General features: G+C 39.5%; 1 protein-coding gene across 21 annotated transcripts in view; it reads right to left on the minus strand.

Moving 5' to 3' along the window:
• GRXCR1 (glutaredoxin and cysteine rich domain containing 1) overlaps positions 1 to 14674 on the minus strand; it is a 364232-nt gene that overhangs the window by 96009 nt on the left and 253549 nt on the right. The window lies entirely within an intron of this gene.

Here is a 14674-nt window from a genome sequence, read left to right on the forward strand (position 1 = left end):
GGTCACAAAGCACTGAGCTGATCTCCCTGTGCTATGCGGCTGCTTCTCACTAGCTATCTATTTTACATTTGGTAATGTATATATGTCAATGCCACTCTCTCACTTTGTCCCAGCTTACCCTTCCCCCTCCCCGTGTCCTTAAGTCTATTCTCTACATTTGCATCTTTATTCCTGTCCTGCCCCTAGGTTCTTCAGAACCATTTTCATTTTTTAGAGTCCATATATATGTGTTAGCATACGGTATTTGTTTTTCTCTTTCTGACTTACTTCACTCTGTATGACAGACTCTAGGTCCATCCACCTCACTACAAATAACTCAATTTCATTTCTTTGTATGGCTGAGTAATATTCCATTGTAATTGGCATATCTTAAAATTGATGATGCCTCACATGGCATGCCATGTGGTGAAATAAGGAATGGGTGAATTATTTTTCTCATGTTTTGTAGACATCATTCAACTACAATAGCTGCCTCTTATACACAAAGCAAAACGTGGAACAGAATAGACAAGGTTAGCATTTAACCATTTGAAAATTCTTCTACTCATCAACTTACCAAATTTTACAGCTTTTTTGAGCCAAAATTTACTGGGAATAACAAGATCTATATCATAGGATTGTTCTGCGGTTTAAGAGGCATAAAATGTGTGCATGAGCTCTGTTGAATGACAGGCTCCCGTGTGCAGTGAGAAGGTTCTGCCGTGAGGAACAGAAGATATAGTGGCTCAGAGAGAGTGCACAGAAACCAATATCAAGGTGGGCAGCAGGTCAAAGCCAGGCATAAAAAGGAAACACGGAAACAGTACACTTCAATGGAGTGTAAGCAATTGGAGGCTTACACTCTCAAAATGGAGGCAAGCAACTCTCAAAACCAAGGTGAAGACTCCTAAAGAGAGAATCTTTTTTTGTCTAAGTTTCTAGCTGCATCAGAAATCAGTGACTGCATTCAAACCCTGCCAGCACTGAGAGGGCCTTATCAGCTAGGTCCTGACATCACCAGGGTGACATCACCCTCTTCCTCTTTATTATAGCCTTATTTGAAGGAGACTGAACAGAACTCAACTATATACCATGAGATCAAGGGATACGTGAGTCTCCACAGTGCTACAGTTGTTGAAAGACAACCACACAACTTATAAACTCCTGTGAAATCAAAACTTTGATTTGAAACCACTCCAGATGGCTAAATACTAGAACCAGAAGGTAGGATACTAAGCTTCACCACTTTGTACTCAAAGAAATCCGACCACTCTGCCAGATGCAAACACAGATAGTCCTAGAAAGATATGAAGTGATGGAAATGGCTATGCAATGGTCTCCACTTCACTGAGAGACCAGACATTTTTTTTTTCCTGATGGCAAAATGTATTAAAGACGTAAGAATCTTTTCTTTCCTCAGTAGAGTTTAGACGCTAAGTTGAAAACCAGAGGCCTGGAGGGGCCAAGCAGGTGTCATAAATGCTGGAGCAGACCAGGAGTAAATGAGACATTAGTGAGAAGCAGGGAGAGTGTCATTTGAAAGGGAAAAACATAACTCAGCTTCAAGCAAGTTTCAGGATTTCAGGCATGTCACTCAGTGTTGTCAGATATAATTACTATAAATATAAACTTGAAATCTGGATTTTTATAGGAAATTTTCTGCATTCTAAATAGTGGCACCCCATTAAAAAATGTATTGACACCCCTGGACAATATATCTGAAGGCTGAATTTGGCCTATATACTGCTATTTTATAACATTGGAAAGGAGAGAGCCCCAGGGAGGTATATCAGATATACCTGGACTCTGCCTCTGGCCATCTCTGTCTTTGGGAAGCTAATGAGTTGTTTAGCCTCAGTTTTCTCATCTGTAAAATGTGATAATAGTGGTGGTAGCTACCTAATAGGTTTGCTGAGAAGATTAAGAAAACAACTAGTGTAGGGCTTAAAACATAGTACTGTGCTGAGTTATACACAGCAAAGATATTACACTCCACATTGTGGAATTTTTAAGATTAAAACCACAAGCAAAAATAAATCAATGGAAAACATCAATGTAATTAATGACAAGAAAAGAGGATTATTACTAGGCTTTAGATTAAGAAGCATTGATCTTCAAAGAGAGTAACCCAATGCCCAAGAGCCTCTGGTTCCTCTTCATATTCACAATTATGAACAAGCTGGGAATCAAGGAACTCACAGTAAATGCTGCAGCTTTTGGAAGAGCACCAAACTTCTCTTTTTCCTGATATTATCTGAGTAATTATGCATTGTTCCTCTGGCTGCAAAAACTGCTATAACTGCATTTGTTTCTACCAAAATGTTCCACTTTTTTCAATAGTACACTTACTTTTGAAATATTTTATAAGAAATACATTTCTTATGTGAAGAAGTGGGAAAATTTAAGATTGGACCATTCTGTTCTCACACAGGATTCTCTCTGCTCGTACAACATATGCTTGGTACCACTTGTCTGTGTATCTCTAAGAGACAGACATTTAAAAAATAGTAATAACATGAACCTTTATCAAGTGGCCATGTGAGATGCTGTCCAGTGCAAAGGGTAACAAAAAATATCCCTTTGCCTACTGTTGAGGATGAGCTTTGCCTGGAATCAGTGATTCTCCAAGAGTATTGGATATTAGAATAAACTAGGGAGCTTTAAAAATCCCCAAAGCCCAGGCCAAGCACATACCAGTTAAATCAGAATCACCAGGGTGATTGTTTTTGAAAGCTCCTCTGGCAATTCCAATGTGCAACCAAGTTTTAGAGCTAGTTAGATACCAGTTGGAAATGCAGAATCATGAGCTTCACCCCAGATCTACTGAATCAGAATCTGCACTTTAACAAGTTCTCTGGGAAATCTGGGTGCACACTATATTTTTGAGGGGCCCCGGTGAAGTCACATAGGCAGCTTGACTTGTCAGAAAAACTGGGTTTATGTCCCTTTAAAATAACTGCTAGTCATTTATAGTCATTAGAATAATTTGCCAAACATATGCTAGGCACTATATATATAATGGTGAGCAAAAAATATAATTCCTAACAACTTGGAGCTCATAGTTTAAAGTAATAAAAAAACTAAAATGTTACATAAATCAATACAGAATTACAAACTGTTAAGTGATGCAAAGGAAATGCACAAGTTGTTAGAAGAGGCTATGGCAGAAGGGCCTTTTCTGTTTTAGAGGTCAAAAAAGCGTTTTCTGATATTTGAGCTCTGATTTAAAGGATAAGAAAGAGTTACAGACATTAACTAGGCAGAGCGCATGGGGAAAAAAGTCACAGGTAAGTGTAAAGATGTTGAGATGGAGGAAGATGGCATGTTTGAGACTCTGAAAGAAGGTATTTGCTGAAACACAAAGGAGAATTATAATAATACTGAATGATTCTGGACACGTATGTAGGATCAATATCATGTTGTATTTTATAGCCAGTCTATGGCCTTTAACCTAAGAGCAATGAGAAATTCCTGAAGGCTTTTAAGGAGGATGGGAGGGGTTTACATATTTTAAAAATAAGTGAAGCAGGGCCAGTGCAGATAGTTGCACAGGATGTGCACTGCACAAACCTAGAGACTGTCATTATTAGCACAGAATAAAGGAATGATGCCCCCAGGGTTGTGTGATTCCACAACTTGAGCAATCGTACTCAGTCTCATTCCCAACTCCCTTGGTCTGAAAACTGAGATTCAATCCAGGGTAAATTCAAGGTAGGAAATACAGTTTATCTAGTAGGATAGGCTATTAAGTAAAACTTTCTAAAAATAATCTACTGAACAATTTTTTGATATGATTTGAAAGTGGATCTTTCTAGAGGTAGAAGTGGGTTAAATGATTCCTCAAGGTTGTTCCCAGTTTCATAATATCAGTTTTAAATGATATTGTCTTTGGAAAAAGAAATCCTCTTCTACACTTGCCTCATTTTCTTTCCCTCAACAGATTTGTCAGAGCATTTGGCCAGAAATCTAAAAATAGCCCCTCAGTGGTTAGCTGCCCCTCTTCTCCCTTCCTGAGAGTTACCATGGGAATAGCGAAATGAAGGATGGAGGCATCTGAGACAGCGCTAAGAAGCCACTGGGATTTGCAGCCCATTTGTTCTGAGAGAGCCGACCTAGATGTTAATAAAGGCAAGCCGTTTCTTCCTTTCCATTGATTAAAAAAGATGACTCTTTGGGGTGCCCCGAAGCCTCACAACAACCTGCAGCAAACGTAGATGCGTTGGCAAGGGACGGAAATTGCTGTGAACAAGACTAAGGAGGGAAGAGATATGGGGATATATGCATATGTACAGCTGATTCACTTTGTTATAAAGCAGAAACTGACACACCGTTGTAAAGCAATTATACTCCAATAAAGATGTTAAAAAAAAAAAAAAAGACTAAGGGGTTACTTTGTAGCCAACCTATGTCCTCAGCTTGCACCTTGTCCGGCAATAGCCACTGTCAAACAGTAAGTACTGTAGTCACCTCGGCATCCAGGGACACTTCTGGAGGCCTCACATCCACTGGAACTGCCACTGATTCAGGCCAAGGATTAGTCCCTACGGCTCCCCGACACAGGATCAGCTCTGCGCAGACCCAGCTCCCCAGGCTGGAGCAGATCCAGATCCAGTGGGCTATTTCCAGTTGACCCCTTCGACTGTACAACCTGGTGCCGGTTTGACAAGGCCTCCTGAAATCTGGGCCTCCAGACAATTCCAGGCATTCAGGTCTTAAACAGAACTTAAAAATATAATAAAAAGTGACATTTTAAAATGGCGATGGCAGACATAATGCTAATAACTTTACATTCACTTAATCCTCCCAATAACTTACATGCTGTAACTGTCTTTATTTATAGATCTAGAAACTTAGGCTCAGACGGGATAAATGTCCTAGACAAGGTGACAGAGTTAAAATTACAGCAAAGTTAGAAAACTGGAGCCCAGATACACACCCTTCAAAGTCTGTGGGTTTCTACTGAGTCAAGCAGAACCCTTGAACCACACTGTTGTTTTGCTACCGCTGTCCCAGGATCAGGTTGTTGCCAAAACAGACTGCTGTAGACCTAATTCAGTGCCCATGAGATAATGTTGGCGATTTAAAGAGGTTTGCCTCTTTACTAAATTATGCGCCCACATTTAACAGGAAGTAACATCACAGGAGGGACACTGTAAATGTTTTTCTGTCTAAAAGGATACCTTTGAAATGGACAAAGTATGGCGAGCTTTCCTCTGCTGTCTGAAGGCAAAGAGGTGAAGTGATTAGCTCAGAGCCATGCAGCGTATCAGAAGGCAAACCGTGACTAGACCCATTTCTTGATTATCAGGCATTGGGCCAACCCACTGGCTCCAGGGACCATCATTTTAAATAGAAGACACATGCCTTTGGAAGCAGGGCCGTGGGGCTTTGTAAAGGACGGGAATTTTTTCTCTCTCTCTCCCTCTCCATGCTACTCTGTAAACTTCTGTAGCCGTATGCATATTCTGGGATGCTTCTTAATATTAAATTTAAATAAATAAATAACACCCCCCCCCACCCTTGCTTTCAAATCGCCTTTTGAATTCTCATTCTTGCGCTTAACTACTGTGATGTGAAAACCCACTTTATCCACACCAGGCTCCTCTCTTAGCTTATTTCCTGGATCTGATTCCATTCTGACCATACTCCCTATTCAGTTCTGAGGGTACATGGTGATTTTCTAGGCCAGCGGTCCCCAGCCTTTTTGGCACCAAGGACCGGTTTCGTGGAAGACAATTTTTCCACGGACAGTGGCGGAGGGTGGGGGGCGTGGGGGATGGTTCAGGCGGTGATGTGAGCGATGGGGAGCGATGGGGAGCGGCAGGTGAAGCTTCTCTCTCTGGGCTGCCGCTCACCTCCGGCTGTGCGGCCCGGTTCCTAACAGGCCGCGGGCCGGTACCGGTCGGTGGTCTGGGGGTCGGGGACCCCTGTTCTATGCCGTATTCCCTCCCACACATTGACCACAAAACACCACGGGGAACTTCTCCATGCCCCTCTGTAAGACACAGGTTATAAAAATAATTACAATAACTACCATTTGTTGCACGACTCCTGCATATACGTATGTAGTTCCGGGGCTGCAAAGGGGAACCTTATGTGTGCAATGTTCACTTATCATAAGAGATAAGGAGTATCATCCAAATTTTATAGATGAGGAAACTAAAGCTTGAAGATAAACTTCAGGTGTCTAAATACCTCAGAGGAAAAAGGAGCAGAACCAGAATTTTAACCTGGGTCTGCCTCCTAAGTCCTTGCTCGTGCCTTAGGAAGATACTACATAACCCTCTTAAATACAACCAACCGATGGGTCATACCATTCCAGACCTGAGTAGTGAATTGTATACCATAGAGGGACTGTCAAAAGGACTGTCCTAGAAATTCCCATTGCTCATCCCTCCACTTTATTCTAATATCTCTGGTTACATGTCACCCCTTAGACAGACCTTCCCTCATCACCCCATGTAAAACAGACCCTCTATCCTCCGACCCAGTTCTTTTCTTTAGGATACCTAGTACTGCTGGACATTATTGTGTATGTTTATTGGTTTACTGTCTATCTCCAAAAATAAAATATAACCTAAGTAAAGCAGGAATTCGTTTTGTACACAAGAACCCAGAATATTACCTGGTACATAGTAGATGCTCAGGAAGTACCTCCTGACCTCTTCCCCATACATTTAATTAAAACTTGGTTTGAATCTGCCTCTTAGTAACAGAGTAATCTTGGACCAGCTACTTAATCTCTTTAAGTTGCAGTTTTCTAATTTGTAAAATAGACATCAATGCCTACTTCATGGGAATTTGTGAGGATTAAATGATTTAATGAATAGAAAAACCCTTAACATGAAGCCTGATGCATAATAAACACTCAACAAATGCCACTTCTTTATTATTAATATCATTAGTACAAAATGCTTTGGACACACACCAGCAGCAGCATTATCACCACTATGATTATAACCAACAAGTCCAAATTCACACGTCATCAACCTCAGAAGTCTGAATGGCAAAGTTTAACTTCAGAATTGCATGATGATGAAAAAATAAATCTCTTTAATGACTTAACTTACCACTTACATTTGTTTGGATGTGCCATCAATTCTGAGAGTGAAAACAATAGAGTAGACCATACATATAAGATGTAATAAAAATCCCTCTTTGTCTAAGTTCAGCTGCCCTCTGGGTGGCATGAAAAAACACATGAGTAATAATCTCTGCATGCAAAGATTTCTGTAGAGAGTATTCTGTTTTCATAATGCTCCAAGATTATGGATTTCATTTTATATCATTCATTATATTTCATTTCCTTTCATGCTTCAGAAATTATCTATTTGTCCAAATCAATTACTGAGTTGGCCTAGACATTAATTGAAATGTCAATGAACCTAATGAATCCTCCAGACCAAAGAAATATATTTTTCCAGAAAGTTAAACTGAAACAATACTGACTTTACAGCACATCAGACTTAATGGAAATGAAGGTGTTCCCCACCTCATGAAGACCTTAGAAAGGGGTCACAGTTCCGTCAATTCAGCGTTATTCAAGCACAGGGAGGTTTCACTTGAACATCTAAAATTTTGTCTTCTCTTTAAAAAGCAGAAAACTTGACAACATTGGTTTTATTGCATTCCTCTGCAAAAATAATACCTGGAGCTTGACAGCAACAACTCCCTTTAGATGACACATGTCTCCTGTTGCCACATTTAACATCATTCCTTTATATCTAGACAACATCCCTCATTACCATTGTCTGCTGCCCCTTTAGATCTGAGCTAGTGATGTCATATCTAGTCCATATGCACACTTTATATGGGAAGAAATTGAGACTCACAGTTTAATTATTTGAATCAAACTTTTTTAGGAAGCAACATGTTGCAGTGGAAAGAAAATCCATCTGGAGCCATTGCTTTGGCACTTAGGAGCTGCATAAATTTGGAAAAATCCGTTTACTTTTCTGGGACTACTTTTTCTCTTCTCTCTTATGAGTATAGCTATAATCTAGCCCATAAAGGAGTTGTAGGATCACAGGTAAAATGCACCTGAAGACATTGTAAATTATAAAACTTTACAAACACACCAGCCATCATTATCCCCCAAAGTCACACAGCTGGGAGAAGAGGAACTAGGATCTCATGGAAACCACCTTCCTACCAAACAAAAGCATCTCTCTTCCAATATGAATACTTTGGTTTCTATAGAAATTGTCACAAACATGATTTATTGGCATTTGCAATTCTACTCATCTCTGCAGATAACACTAATATTGAGGTGAACAAGAAAATCATCATTTCAGGAGCATCCAATCCCAAAGTGATGCGCTTACCACAGCGAAAAACCAGGCAGCAAATGAGTCAGAAACATCCTACAAATGGAGGCATTGAAAAAAACATATTTTCCCTCTCATCCTATGAAAGATTCAAGTTGCAAAACCAGAAGAAACTGGACTAAAATGTTGAACAATAGCATCAGAATAATAAGTGCTTAGTTCTGCCTTGATCATTTTCCTAACACCTTTCATCTTTTTACTTTATACAAACCCTTGTGCTTTCTTAAAAGGAAAGGTGCCCTTTTTCTTCCACTCTCCCAAATATATACATATGATGAATAAAAATCAAACAATAAAAGATTAAAATCTTTCTGGATTTTCTACATCAAAGAAAATGCCTGAATAATTAGCTAAATGTAGTCAATCTCTTTTAGTGGGTTAGGAAGTGATAAGAGTCTACTTTGGATTTTGAAATACCTGCATCTCATCTCAGCTTGATGCTTTCATAAATTCCAGTGTTATGAAGAGAAGTGATCTCAGTCTCTGTGGAACTCCCAGAGTAGACTGAGAGTCTGTTTCAAAGGCAGAGGACACTCACAAGTTGAGAAAAGTGGACCCAGCCTCAGGCAAATCCCTCATTCCTGCCTCCTCCTCAGGTTTCCAGGTTTAAGCCTTGATGTCCCTCTGACTCTTCTGAATGTCAGTCTCAAGCTACGCTAAATATGCTCTACTCCAGATTCTAAACACTGTATTTAGGGGAAGAAACTGCCAGACAGCACTGATGGGAAGCTTGGAAGTTGGCACATGAAGCTGATACATGTATTTATGAGCATCAAGTCCTTTAATTCTGCACGGAAATAGGTACTATCATTATCTTAGCTTTTCAGATGAGGAAACAGAGAAGTAGGTGACAAGCCTACAGAGAGACAGAGAGATACATAGATAGATAGACAAATAGATAGATTAGTTTTAAGGTCATGGATCATAGGTTTAGGAGCTAAAGGACTTCAGGTTACACAATCTTAAAACAGACAAGAAACTTGGAGATCATCTAGCCCAACTTGAACAAATGTATGACAGTGTCAAGAGTACACTCAAACCTCTGGTAATTGGACTATTGTGCTTATTGACTTCCTATAAACACAAAATGAGGGTAAGGCAGGTATGAAACACATTGTTCTTTCAAGACCTTGGTACAGTCACTTGTGAGCAGGACTCTTCTCCAAGTTGCTGCTGAAGAAATGGAAAGAGTATAAAAAGAAGTAAGTGCATTAAAGAAAGATTTGCCTGATCTTTAATCACTCTAGTGTGTCTCATCTCTCTTTTCTACTCTTTCCTACCTCTTACCTTGCAATATGCCTTGCCTCCAAATGTCAAACAAGCCTAAGAAATTGCTCTGAAGACCAGACACTAAGCATGATCAAATGAGGGAAGTATTTTGTGTTACATGAAAAGGAAAACAGAAATGAAAATGTTTGAAATTTCTGCATAAAGCCAGAGGTTAAATTTGTCTGTGTGCTCCACAAAGGAATCTAGCTAAGTCTTTCAGTTCAACTTCAAAGCGCACAAACGAATAACTGTAAGATTTCAAAAGCAAGAAAACGTTGCCTTCCCATCTCTTCTCAGATTTCCCCAGATTAGGTTGCTTTAATAAAAGGAACTAAATTGTGAGGCACATGAAACCTACAGAAGCAGATGTGAATAATAATACTCAAAACCTTAAAAAACATATTTTTTCAAGTACATATTGTACTCTTTGGGATGATCAATGTAATTTTGTAAAGGAAGTTTAACACTTGATATTGATTGCATATTCAAATACGAAATAAATGCAGGTGTTTTTAAACAAGATTGATCACAGTATTATCAGAAGGAAGAAAACAAAAATATTTCTGGAAATGTTCTTCACCAGACACTGCTGGCTTTGACACCAGAACTCCTTACTGGAGCTGTTTACTAGATTTTGGAGATTCAGTCATTAGGAAAGAGATCTGCTTAAATTACTGAAGGAAATAATAAGTCTCATTAGGTGGAAGATTTTATTATCAACAATTTTATTCATAATTCAATCAACATTGGAAGCAGAAAAAATATTCATTGATGATTTTCATGCTACAGGCTTTATAGCAGATGAATGGATTTATTATCACTATAATCCTCACAATATGCAATGCAATAGATATTATTATTCCATTTTCATTGACAAAGTAAATGAGTCACAGGGAGATTGCAAACTTGTTCAAAGCACAAAATCACAAAAATCTTTTCCCATTGGCATATATAACATCCTTCTCTCCTAGACTTCCTCTTATATGTCTGGTTATCCTTCCTCCATGTTCAGCTAGGGTCTCTCTTTCCCTAAGAATTCTGGTTCTCATGGGCTCTCAGCTTGGTCTACCTCCTTCTCTCTGGATGAGCTCATCCAAAATTTCAATAGTTAACTGAAGGCTGTGAACTCCCAAGGGTATATCCTCAGCTCAGATTGCACTCCAGCCTTCCAGATTGAAGGTCCGGTTATCAATGTAACATCTCCACCCAGAGAAACACACCCTCTATACCTTGCATTGAGGATGCCTGAAGCTAACTTCATCATTGCCACTAAACCTATTCAACCAGCTGCTGAAAATCTGGGGAGGTCCTGATTTCTCCAGCGCTTTCCCTCACCACCCCCTGTGTTCTATAAATCAAGTATCAATTCTTTCTTTTTATGTTTCAAGCCTGTCTCCTTCCCTCTGTCCCCACTCCTACAGTTTTAACTCAGGACCCCACTATTCTCGCCTGGATTACAACAGCCTCTTAACTTGTCTCCATGCCTCTAAAGTAGGCCCTTTCTATCCATTTTCCAGAATGCAGAGAAGAATCTGATCATGTCATTTCTTGACATAAAATAATAATAAACGACTGCTTCCCATAGCTTTCAGGGTAAGGTCAAAATACTCACCTATAAAGCCCTCTGTGATGTGGCTCTTATCTTCCCCCTAGCCTTCTTTCCCATGGCACACCTCGCCCTGTACTGACTATTTGACTAATATTTATAAGTTTCAACTATGTGCCAAATTCTCCAACACACCGAAACACGCCATGTTCTTTAGTACCCCTGACGTTCGTTCTCTTATGTAGTCCTTGTGCCTGGAACACTTTCCTCCGTTGTTCCCCCTTCCTTCTCAACCAACACAAGTCAGGTCAAGCCGCATCTCTCTAGAGAGCCTCTCCCCCGCCTCCCTCCAACGGGCTGGGTGCTGCCCAACTTCTGCATCTCATCATGCACTCTGCACCACCCCTTCCTCCTTTACCATGAGACTATGAACTTGCTGGGATCAGTGTTTGTGTTATTTTACATCCTTTACACTTAATAGAGTGTCTATTAAGAGGCACTAAGCACATGTTTGTTGAATGAAGAACAAACCAAAATTTGAACTTAAGGCCATCAGATCCTAAAGCTTATGCACTTCTTACTATAATAACACAATACAGCATAATACAGGGGAAAATTAAGGGGGAAAAAATTGGATGCTTTTCATCTAAAACAGGCAAATCAATAAAACCTCACTAGAATATCATCAAACTGATTGTAACTTAGGGGAACACTTACAGTGTATATTTTTTCTATCTCATTAACAAATTTTTGACATGATAATGACTAATTTGTTCTTAGCAAAATGCCCAAAGCAAAAATGCAGGTTGTTGCTGTTGCTTGGCCATTCAGTAAGTGTAGATAAGTCTGGCTAGAATGATTTAATAATGGTTGTCTCTGATTAAACTGAAACTATGTTGCCAGGCCAAGAGTTGCAAGCTGAGAGTTGCACCGCAGCCAACAGGATGCATTCAAACAAATCACCAAAGGCCTCTTTCACTTGTCCTCATTTTATTGTTTTTACTGACATATGGAAGAGAGAAAGACCAAAAGACTAGCACTTACAATTAAAATGAAATAATGTAGTTTTATTCAAGTTAATAATGATTCTGTGAAGTGGTACTCCAAAATATATATTTGTGAAGCAAGAGGTAGGATAAAAACTGATAACCATCTTTAAAATAAAATAGAGAGCATCATTATTCTCCAGTAAGATGTGGTTAAATGCCTGTGCAGATGTTAGCCATGCCTGAGGAAAGCCTAGCCTGTTGGTCTTTCATCAACATCCACCGTCTACCTGGTAGCACCTACTGAAATGGTAATCTAAGAAACAACCACCCTTGGAAGAGACCAATTTACAATCCCCAACCTGCATTCCACTGTCACATCCTCAGCCAGCCCTGGGAGAGAGAAAGCATCTTTCTCTCTGGTTCCCAAGCTCTAAGAGTCTAAGTATAGAAGGTGACAAACATGGTTCCCATCGCCCCCAAATGTATAGAAGAAAGAAAGAAAGAAGCAGAGATGAAAGAAAGATTCTTGACAGTATTTCCACTTTTCTTTCCATCTCCGTCCCTGAAATGGCCATGGTTTATTACATGAGTCAATAAATAAATTCCTCTTTCTGAGTTTTTTGTTTGAGTTGGTCATGTTTCTGTTGTGATCAAAGATACTGTTATAGTACCCCAGATTTCAGCAGATTCCATAAACTTTAGTGATTACATTTTTGCTCTCCAGAAATAAAAGCCTTTCCAGAAACAATCTTTTGTAGAGAAAATCAGCCTTTTTAGCAGTTTCCACATGCGTGGGACATAGCCCATTTCTACACTCATGTATCACCTAGGCTTGAACAGAATGAGGGACAGAAGACCACAGGAATGCTTGGCCGATCTCCTTCCTCTTGACTTCACGGTTTCAAGAATTCTGAATTTGGAGATATAACACCTAAGTTGTGACTCCCATCTGTGCTAGTCTGTAGTAAAATGACCTGTAACAGATTGAGTCCCACATTTGTAAAACAGGTAAAACCCTCTTGCATCTACATCACCCAGCTCCTGTGAGGATCAAATAAAATGCACAGCATTACTATACTTTTTACAACTATACATAAGTAACTGCTCTTAATTACTGATATTTCCCAAGGCTAAGTCTTGAACCTTTGATATCTTTTCTATAAACTCCTTCCCTTGAAGGACTAACCTATTTGACTGCCTTCACTACCACCTTCCTGCTCCTGGCTCCCAAGTCAATACTTTTTTTCCTTTCTACTCATCTGAGCTAGACTAATGAACATTTCCTTTTTTAAATCCTGACATAACCTCAAGCTCAGCAAGTCTAAAATCAGACTTTTCCCCAAATCCATGCTCTCTCTGATCTTCCCGCTCTGGTTTTTGTCTGTCCATCTTCTAATGGGTCCTGAAGTCTCCATCCTTCCTTTCTATTGATCAGATCCAAACATAAACCAGTTTCTGTAGGGGCAGTGTCCTCATAAATCTCCTCTCATATCTGTATTGCTCTCTTCTCACTGCACTATGCAGCACCAAACTCTCACCAGCTTTTGCCTAGGTTGCTATAGGCTAACCAACCTAATTCTATTTTCTACCCCCAACAATATCTCTTCTCTACCAATGTCAGAATAATCTTCTTCTAAACTTCCTCCCGCCTAGTAAATTACTGATTAAATATATATATTTAATATATAGCTATATATTATGCAATATAAATATATATCTATCTATGTATATATATATATAATATATATATGGAATGTTTTTCCTTTTTAGAAAGATGTAGAAGCTGAGACTCAGAGATACAAAATGTCTTGCCCTAGATTATACAGTTGTGATGTGGAAAAATCACAACTGTATTGTGACTGAATTGACCCCTAGAACTCTACCTCCCAAAATGATAATGCAATGCTTTCCACTAATTGGTCACATCTCAGCCCTTCCATCGTGGGCTCTGTGGCTTCCTCTTGCACTCAAGCATCTTCCTATTTGCTCCTTATGCTTCAATCTATGCTTTCTTATGTAATTTATTAGTGGCATTATATCTATCAAGTAGGTCATGAATACCTTGGAGGCAAAGTTCAGATCTTCAAGTCTTCCATTATTGTCTGCTACTAAAATAGTGTTGAGCATACAGAGAAAGTAAAAAAGGAGAGAGAGAGAGAGAAGGATGGAAGGAGAGAAAAGGGGAGAAAGGAAGGTAGGGAGGAAAGGAAGTAAGGAGAGAACAAGATGAACTCTTTTAAAATTCTTATAGGAGACAAGATGCATTATCATCATTTTTCAATGTATGGTCCATAAATAACTTGCATCAAATCTCCTGGGATGCAGTCCCAGCCCCTCAGCCCCACCCCCACAGATTCTAGTGCAGTAGCCCTGTCCCTGAAGTAAGAACCCCAGACGATTCTTATGCAGACTACAGATTGCAAATGACTGAAACCTGAAGTCTCCTGCAGTAAGAACCCCAGACGATTCTTATGCAGACGACAGATTGCAAATAACTGAAACCTAAAGTCTCTTGATGTACTTGCCATAAGACAGAATTTCTAAACAGCATATTCTATTTGTCC

The sequence above is a fragment of the Balaenoptera borealis genome (assembly GCF_965194805.1).
Source record: "Balaenoptera borealis genome assembly, chromosome: 4".
Classification (NCBI taxonomy): Eukaryota; Metazoa; Chordata; class Mammalia; order Artiodactyla; family Balaenopteridae; genus Balaenoptera; species Balaenoptera borealis.